Here is a 7,889-nt window from a genome sequence, read left to right as displayed (position 1 = left end):
TTATTTAAAACATAAATAAAGAACACAAAATAAGACAAAGATGTACATTAATTTGGGAGGTGTAAGAATTGACGGAGTGGACAGTGCCCTTGTTAATGTATTATGCGGGATATACTGGGACCATCTGCAAGGCCGGAAAGTGCAAAGCCCGAAAGCACAGGAAATTGCCAACATGACGTTGTCGTTCGGTGGACCCCAAGTTTGCGACATAAGTGCAGCAGGAGTGATTAATTTGTACTTTTTTTTCTGGACCATCAACGTAAGGGTAAGTAAATTAGTTACATTTATATTATATTCTTCTAATAATGTATTCCATTCAGCGGGGACGACGCACGCGAAGTATGCTGAGCCTGTTACTCCGGTGCAGAATATTTCTGTTCTGATGATATCTCAGGATATTGAGGATATTGACAACAATATGAACGGTGATACGGAGGAGTCGGCCACAACTCAGGATATTGAGGATATTGACAATATGCACGGTGATACGGAGGAGTCGGCCACAACTCAGGATATTGAGGATATTGACAACAATATGAACGGTCATACCGAGGAGTCGGCCACAACTCACGATATTGAGGATATTGACAATATGCACGGTGATACGGAGGAGTCGGCCACAACTCAGGGTATTGAGGATCTTGAAAACAATATGCACGGTCATACGGAGGAGTCGGCCACAACTCACGATATTGAGGAGAATATTGACAACATTTCTGACAATATACACAATATTTCTGATTATACAGTCAATGATATGGAGTGTACTATTTCTGATGAAATATATGATTCGTCTGAGCCAGTGCAACACGTGGAGGAGAAGCAGGAGCAGGAGGTTCGGGAGGATCCGGACTTAAGTAAGTAAATAAGTAAAATTTTTAAAAAATACATATAATAACTTCTTAATTCTCCAGACATGTTTACTGAAGACATTCTTAGTACTGAAAGTGGAAAGGACAATTTGAAAACACCGATTTCCCCTAAGGCTTCGCCCCCCGTGCATGGCAGCAAGTGCAAACTATGCGGCAAAATGATTGGAAGGTTGAGCACCTTGGGAAACCACGTAATGAACCAACATTACACAGCAATAAGAGGTATGGTTTCAAGGAATTCGAAGACAATGCAAAAAATTGCTGCCGTTTTTAAGGAAAAAAAAAAGTGACTATCAGAGGAAACTGGGGTGCCGGCCGAGTATTTGAGGGCGATAGTCATGTGCAACGATGACTATAAAAAAATTGGGTGCCGCTTGTGGGCCGCCAAGACGGATGCAGAGAAGCTGAAGGACATCAACCAATAACTGTATCATTTTTTAATTTTAATATTTGATTTGGCTTGAGTAGACTGATCCAGAGAAGCTGAAGGACATCAACCAATAACTGTTTCGTTTTTAATTTTAATATTTGATTTGAGTAGAAAAACTCGCCTGTTATTCGTAAATGTAACGACTGAAAATAAACTTATTGACAAAAAAGGGAGGAGTATTTATATTGTGTGGGCGCCTTTGGGCCAAGAAATCATCAAAGTTATTCACGTCGCACAGTTTGGGAAAAAACTGGACTGGAGTGGAGTCGACTGGAGGGACTGCAATGACACTTGCCGGCTGGCGGCCTCTTGGAAATTTTAAGCCTCGTTAAGCTTCTGGTCAACCGCCTGGCTGGTCTGCTTGAGCGCTCCATCGAATGGATTAACCTTCGCTCTGGATATACTGGATGCCCTTTTGGATTACAGGACTACCCTCTTTAGCGCCTTTGAATGGATAAACAAAGTGCATGTCCTACAAGGATTACAGCCGTATAGCGCATCATAAAAGGTAAGAAATCAAGCCACAAATTGAATGCCGAACACAGCAAATGCTTAACCCATGACACCACCAAAAGGTGGAGAGGGAGTAGAGGGGGATGAGTGCCCCCTATTAATCCTAAGTGCTTCCTGTGATTTTATGTAAATTTGTACACGGGGAACAGAGGACTCCAAAGAGACCTCTTGAGCAGCAATTCAATGTACAAATGACAGGTTGGCTGTGACACAAAACAGCAGCTTAAGGAAGATGTAAAGCCAAGCAAAAATATACCCCCCCCCCCCCCCCTACCACTCTCCTTAACCCTTAATCCCAGAATGGTAGCCAACATTTCGGCCACACCAAGGAGTATGGTGACATGGTATTTATCGCAAGTCCTATCCCAAACCAACAAAGTCGATCAACTATTGCAAGTCGCAGCTCTGGCCAGGGAAAGTACGTCACCTGACCTGTGATTCGAAACACAACATCGAAGTGGGCCCTGAACTATCACTTGGAGCCGTTCAGAACTGGCTCTGGAAATCATTCAGTACGAATATCTGGAGAGAGCGGCACAACACAGAGAACGGCAGCAAATATCGAAAGCACAGGGAACATAAAGTAAATAGAAATACAAATACAAAACAAAGCCCATGAACGAATATTTCCTCACAGGTGCTGGAATAAGATGAATCCAACTATTAACAATCCACGTTCCCCATTCACCCGATCCGATCAGGCGATTCATCACTGAAGATTTTCTCTCCTGTCGCTTTTCTGCCTAGTGGGGTCCCAAGTGTGGGAAAAGCCACGAGGGCGTGAAACTCAAGAAAAGCATGAAGAAAATTACGATTGAACCGGTGACTAGCTCATGGTCTTCCTCGAGCTAACCGACTGCCTTTGTTCAACTGGGACGATGAGGTCTGAGCGTGTCCATCTCGGCCAGTGAGAACTTGCTCGTAGCGGGTCAGCAGATTGGTGCGGACAATGGCGCCGTTCAGTTCCGCCTGGGCCTTGATGGCTTGTGGGAAAAGAGAGGGGAGAAAACAGTTGGATAAAGCCGTGGAAGAAAAGGAAATATAAACCCACCTGAGTATCGCTGACAGCCAGACCATTCAGGAGACAACAGCACAATGGTCATGAAGAACAAAGAGCAGGAAGATCAGGTAAGTGTAGACGCTGTCAAACTTTATGTCACCGGCATCAAATTCTCCCGTGAGCATCACAATCGTCTTGATGAGCGCCTCGATGGGCACGGAGAATGTGTTGAAGTGACCATCATCTTCTCCCTCCTTTGCTGGCTCTGGCGTGCGGTCCTTCGGAGAGGAGGAATCCACCTGGGGCTTGCCAAACAGTATGGAGAAGCACAGACTAAACGTAAGCACAAAGATCGAGTAGAGAGCAAAGCTCTTGATGAAGCTGCTGGAGACGGCGCGCAGCATGAGCATGTGCGTCGAAATTGAGAGTACTGGCAGGGAGCCAACCAGCAGGCAGAACTCCACGGACACCAGCAGAATGGTGAAGACGGCCAGTAAGGAGCGTATGCGTGATAATGGAGGCAGTGAAGAGGGAGTAAAGTAGAAAGTTCAGATAGAAGATCACCGAGAGGCGGTGCCTCTTGAGGAAGAGGAAACTCGAGATTAGCGGGTGCTGCAGCAGGTAACGCAGCTCCTTGGAATCTCATCAGATTCTTGTAGTTGATGATGATCTCGAAACTTTGGTCACCGGGCTCCTCCCCGTTGGTGGTGATGCAGGAATCGAAGTGCTCCTCCAGCACTTTCGGGTCCATCTCCTGTATGGGAAGATCTCCGAACGCGCTTCTCGCCCCTATGTACGCTCCCTGCCGTAGAAGCTCCTGTGCCACCTTTGTGTTGCGATACTTGACCGCATAGGAGAGTGGCACCAGGCCAGCCTTGTCCGCCTCATTAATGTCCACACGATCGCTCTCGAGCAGCAGCTGGAAGCAGCGCTGGTGGTCACAGAAGTCGTCCAGCGGCTGCTCACCCAGGCGACTGATAACCGCGTTCAGCAGCTTGGAATGCGATGTCAGCCCCAGCTGCGGATGCTACAACAGCTTCTCTAGCGCCCTGTGGTTGCCCCAGATTACGGCCAACTCCACGGGGCTGATGTCGCTCAATTTTGAAGGATTAATGTTGATGCCCGTCTCGAGGATGGCCTCAAAGGCTCGCTGCTTGCCCCGCTTGATACTCTGCGCCAGCAGGGACTGATACTCCTCCTGGTTGGCATTGCATTGGTTGTCTGCGTTTCCGCTGACGTTCTGGTGGTACTCCGCGAACTGTTGCTCGAACTGGTTCTCGTCTCCGTCCCGCAGCGTGCGGAGGAGTCCCTCGCAGTCGATCTCTGTTCCGGCCTCGCGCAGCTCCGGCCACGGCAGTTCCGGATACTGATCTCTCAGCATCTGGCGTACCTGCCCGTTCCGATAGCTGTCAATGTCCAGCTGTGGTTGTTTCAGGAAAAGTCGGATCAGCTCCAGCTTAGTGCCTGCCTCAATCTTTATATTCTTCAGCACATGGTGGAGGGGCGTGAACTCGCCCTGATCCACCAAATTCGGAGAGGCAGTGTGGAATTCCCGTATGTCCCGATTAGCGAGGGCTGCGCTCAACTGGCCCTGCGGATCGATGAAACCGCAGTTGTTAGAGCTCATTCTGCTGTCTGCAAAGAGTCAAGTGAGAATGGGGAGAATGAGCTATGTCTATGTGGGCTTTCGTTAATCTTATCCAACCCACGCTGCGTATGAGTAACTTCTCATACAGTTCCTATGAAAATGATGCCAGAACCCGCATTGTTAGAGCTCTGCTCTGGTCAATGGAGGGAGGTCTGACCCAACAGACGGTTTCTGTACAGACCTTGAAATGGCCGAAACAAAAGCATGAGAGTGGACCGACCCCCGCAACAAACGGTATTTGACAACGCTTCATGCTACGATGATTTTCACATAAATGACTGTCTGTCCATGGAGCTGGCCAGCAGCTGGAGGCAGAGCCACAGTCAGAGCCACAGTCACAGCCACATCCGCAGCCGAAAGCTACCCCACAGGTTTCTCGAAAAATAAAAACCAAATCTTCGTTTTGGGGGCAATTAAAGAAAGCGTATTTAAGTGGTTTTTGTGGTATCCGAAATACAGACTTAATTTGCCCTCCCGTGTAGTTATTAAATTATAACAATCCAACTGAAGACAAGGTAAGACAAGGCCTGAGAAGTACTCAGGGAGTGGCTTGATTGTTCAAAGTGATCTACAAATTTGAATCAAGTTTGGTGTTCGATCTCGCTCGCCTTTTGGTATATCAAAATTTAACGATCATAAAGAATAATCATAAAATAATCGACACATCAATATCAATTAGCAATCAATTGGTTACGCTTTATGCTTTGAATACTGTTCCGAATGGAGCTTTAGATAAAGCCCTGGGCAGTGCTGAAATCTTGCGATTTATAGGCGGCTCTTTTCGTAAATTTCAAGGCGGCTTCTTCTGTGGGATCTGATCCCTCCAGCCGTCAGCTCAACGTCTTCTCCGCTCTGTTGTGTTCTGTTCTGTTCTGTTCCGTTCTGTCTGCTGTCTGCTTTGATGCTTGAAATGTGTGAGAAATCGGCTAATCACACATGAGACCTGGCTAATTTGAATATTCCCCCACTGATTGTTTATCAATAGCCTACGAATTGGGAATCAGGAAACATCGTCTTCTCTTTTGTAGGTAGCTCTTCGGCAAATGTTGCTTTAGTATGCAAACAAATTGAGGATTGTAAATGACGCCCCTGGGGTCAAAATTTGTCGTTGATAAGATAAACAGAATCGCACAATCACCTTCCTTAACTGGCCCTTTATTTGATATTTTCTTGTCTCCCATCTTAACCTCTTCCCCATTCTGGTATTTGTTTTTCCACCTGAGTACGAGTATTTGCCCAAGCAATTGACAAACAACTTCAAACAACTTGTCCAAGCTGAAGCTCAACCCAAAGTCTTACTAAGACATCGGTTGACAGAATGGCGTAATATCACAATAATTAACAGAAAACTTAACAGCAAACGATTTCAAAAGTGAGCAACTGCTCTCTCAGTCGCATCTGACCCTAGCAATTAAGAGCACTACTTTCAGAAATATTGATGTAGTCAAGGTAATCTATACTTATTGCGAAAAGCTTCGGAAACACAAATTGCCCTTAAACTCTTAACCATTTGCTTCATCTACGGAAACCAGTCGAAATCACAGAGTATACGGAGTCTGGAGTGGAATTTTATTCCCCCATATGTATATTTACCATATGTATATACTATAACACTGGTAAAAAAAAAGTACTCGTATCACTCTGGAATTTGAGAATAAAGTGTGTCACAAAGGAAAGGGAGTCCAACGACATTATTTCTAGTTTTAAAAGAAAAATAATAATGAGATTATCTTCATTCGCGATTCGAAAACTGTTTCGACTTCTCATTTTTTCTTTGAGCGAATTTATATTTATAAACCTTTCAGCCCTGTTCTTCTTTCTGTCTGTGGGAACATCTGGAATTTGGAGACTGAGAGAGCTGGAGCCTAGGAAATTGCCCAACAAAATTGGCTCTGAGCTGCACACCGAATCATCTACTAAAGTTCTTTGTGTTGGTGCAGCTGCAAAAGGGAAATCAGCAAATGACAAATTTTCGGAAAGAGTAAGTAGAAGGGGGACAGACGTGATTAATGTAAAGTTTTTAACGCGATAAACTGAATATGTATATGTCCAGCTGCACAGGATCAGCCGCGTTTCTCCGATCGTCTGTCAATAATTTATACTATATACGTACTGTCTTACACGTTATAACATTCTCACATGATATTTTACCATACCCTTCCCGAATACGTGATGTGATCAGATCGAGAGACCATCTAGCTGCGTGGGAGGAGGAGAGCAGAGTAAACACTAAACTAAATTGCTTGTCCATAAAGTCTGTTTTTTGGCAAACTGTGCTTGGATTGTTTATCCAATTTATGGCATTATTATACCCGATACTCAAATATATTAGATTTGTGGTAAAAGTGGATGTGTGTAACGTCCAGAAGGAATCGTTTCCGACCCCATAAAGTATATATATTCTTGATCAGCATCAATAGCCGAGTCGATTGAGCCATGTCTGTCTGTCCGTCTGTCCGTCTGTCCGTCCGTCCGTCTGTCCGTCTGTCCGTCCGTCCGTCTGTCCGTCTGTCCGACCCCTTCAGCGCCTAGTGCTCAAAGACTATAAGAGCTATAGCAACGATGTTTTGGATCCAGACTTCTGTGATATGTCACTGCTACAAGAAAATTTCAAAACTTTGCCCCGCCCACTTCCGCCCCCACAAAGGACGAAAATCTGTGGCATCCACAATTTCGACGATATGAAAACCAAAAACGCAGAATCGTAGAAGATGACTATATCTTCTAGAGGGCAAATTCTGAACCAGATCGTATAATTATTATAGCCAAAATCAAGAAAACAATTTCATTCTTTCTCGCTCTGTCTCTCTCTAACACACAGGTTTCATGGTCGGTTTTGCCAATAGCAAAATATGAGTTCAAGGATCTCAGAACCCATAAGAGCTAGAGCAACCAAATTTGGTATCCACACTCCTGTGATATCGGACCTTGACCGTTTTGTGTCAAAATTTCGCCCCACCCCCTTCCGCCCCCACAAAAGACGAAAATCTGTTGCATCCACAATATTGCAGATTCGAGAAAACTAAAACCGCAAAATCATAGATAATGACCATATCTATCAGACTGCTGAATCTGGATCAGATCGGAATATTTTTGTAACCAAAAGCAAGAAATCAATTTGCAGTATCGGGTATAAATGTAGAGTTGCGGTCTCCGCAGCAACTCACAACGTTCCCCCTCGTTTTTTTTATGCATTCTCAGCGTTTTGCTGCACTTAATGAACAACATTCGATGGTCTGGCCCGAGTCGCTTTGTTTGCACTTGGCATTAAAACTGGAAAAACAAAGGGAAATAACCAAAAATTCTAGTATGAAGAAAAAAGTACTCGGGTGTGGCAGAAAAAAACTACAATCTTGATCTACAAATGAAGTTTTTTTACAGTGAAATATATACTTGACTTGTAGTGAAACGCAGCCCCGAAATTGT

General features: G+C 44.8%; 1 long non-coding RNA gene across 1 annotated transcript; it reads left to right on the top strand.

Moving 5' to 3' along the window:
• The first annotated feature begins 817 nt into the window (after positions 1 to 817).
• Positions 818 to 1,095, top strand: LOC117195152. Its single transcript, XR_004474961.1, has 2 exons — positions 818 to 857; positions 915 to 1,095. It is a non-coding gene; the product is annotated as an uncharacterized LOC117195152 (long non-coding RNA).
• Positions 1,096 to 7,889: the final 6,794 nt, after the last annotated feature.

Source organism: Drosophila miranda (assembly GCF_003369915.1).
Source record: "Drosophila miranda strain MSH22 chromosome Y unlocalized genomic scaffold, D.miranda_PacBio2.1 Contig_Y6_pilon, whole genome shotgun sequence".
In the NCBI taxonomy this organism is placed as follows: Eukaryota; Metazoa; Arthropoda; class Insecta; order Diptera; family Drosophilidae; genus Drosophila; species Drosophila miranda.
Note: the sequence above shows the minus strand (reverse complement) of the source record. Positions and strands in the feature narration are given on the sequence as shown.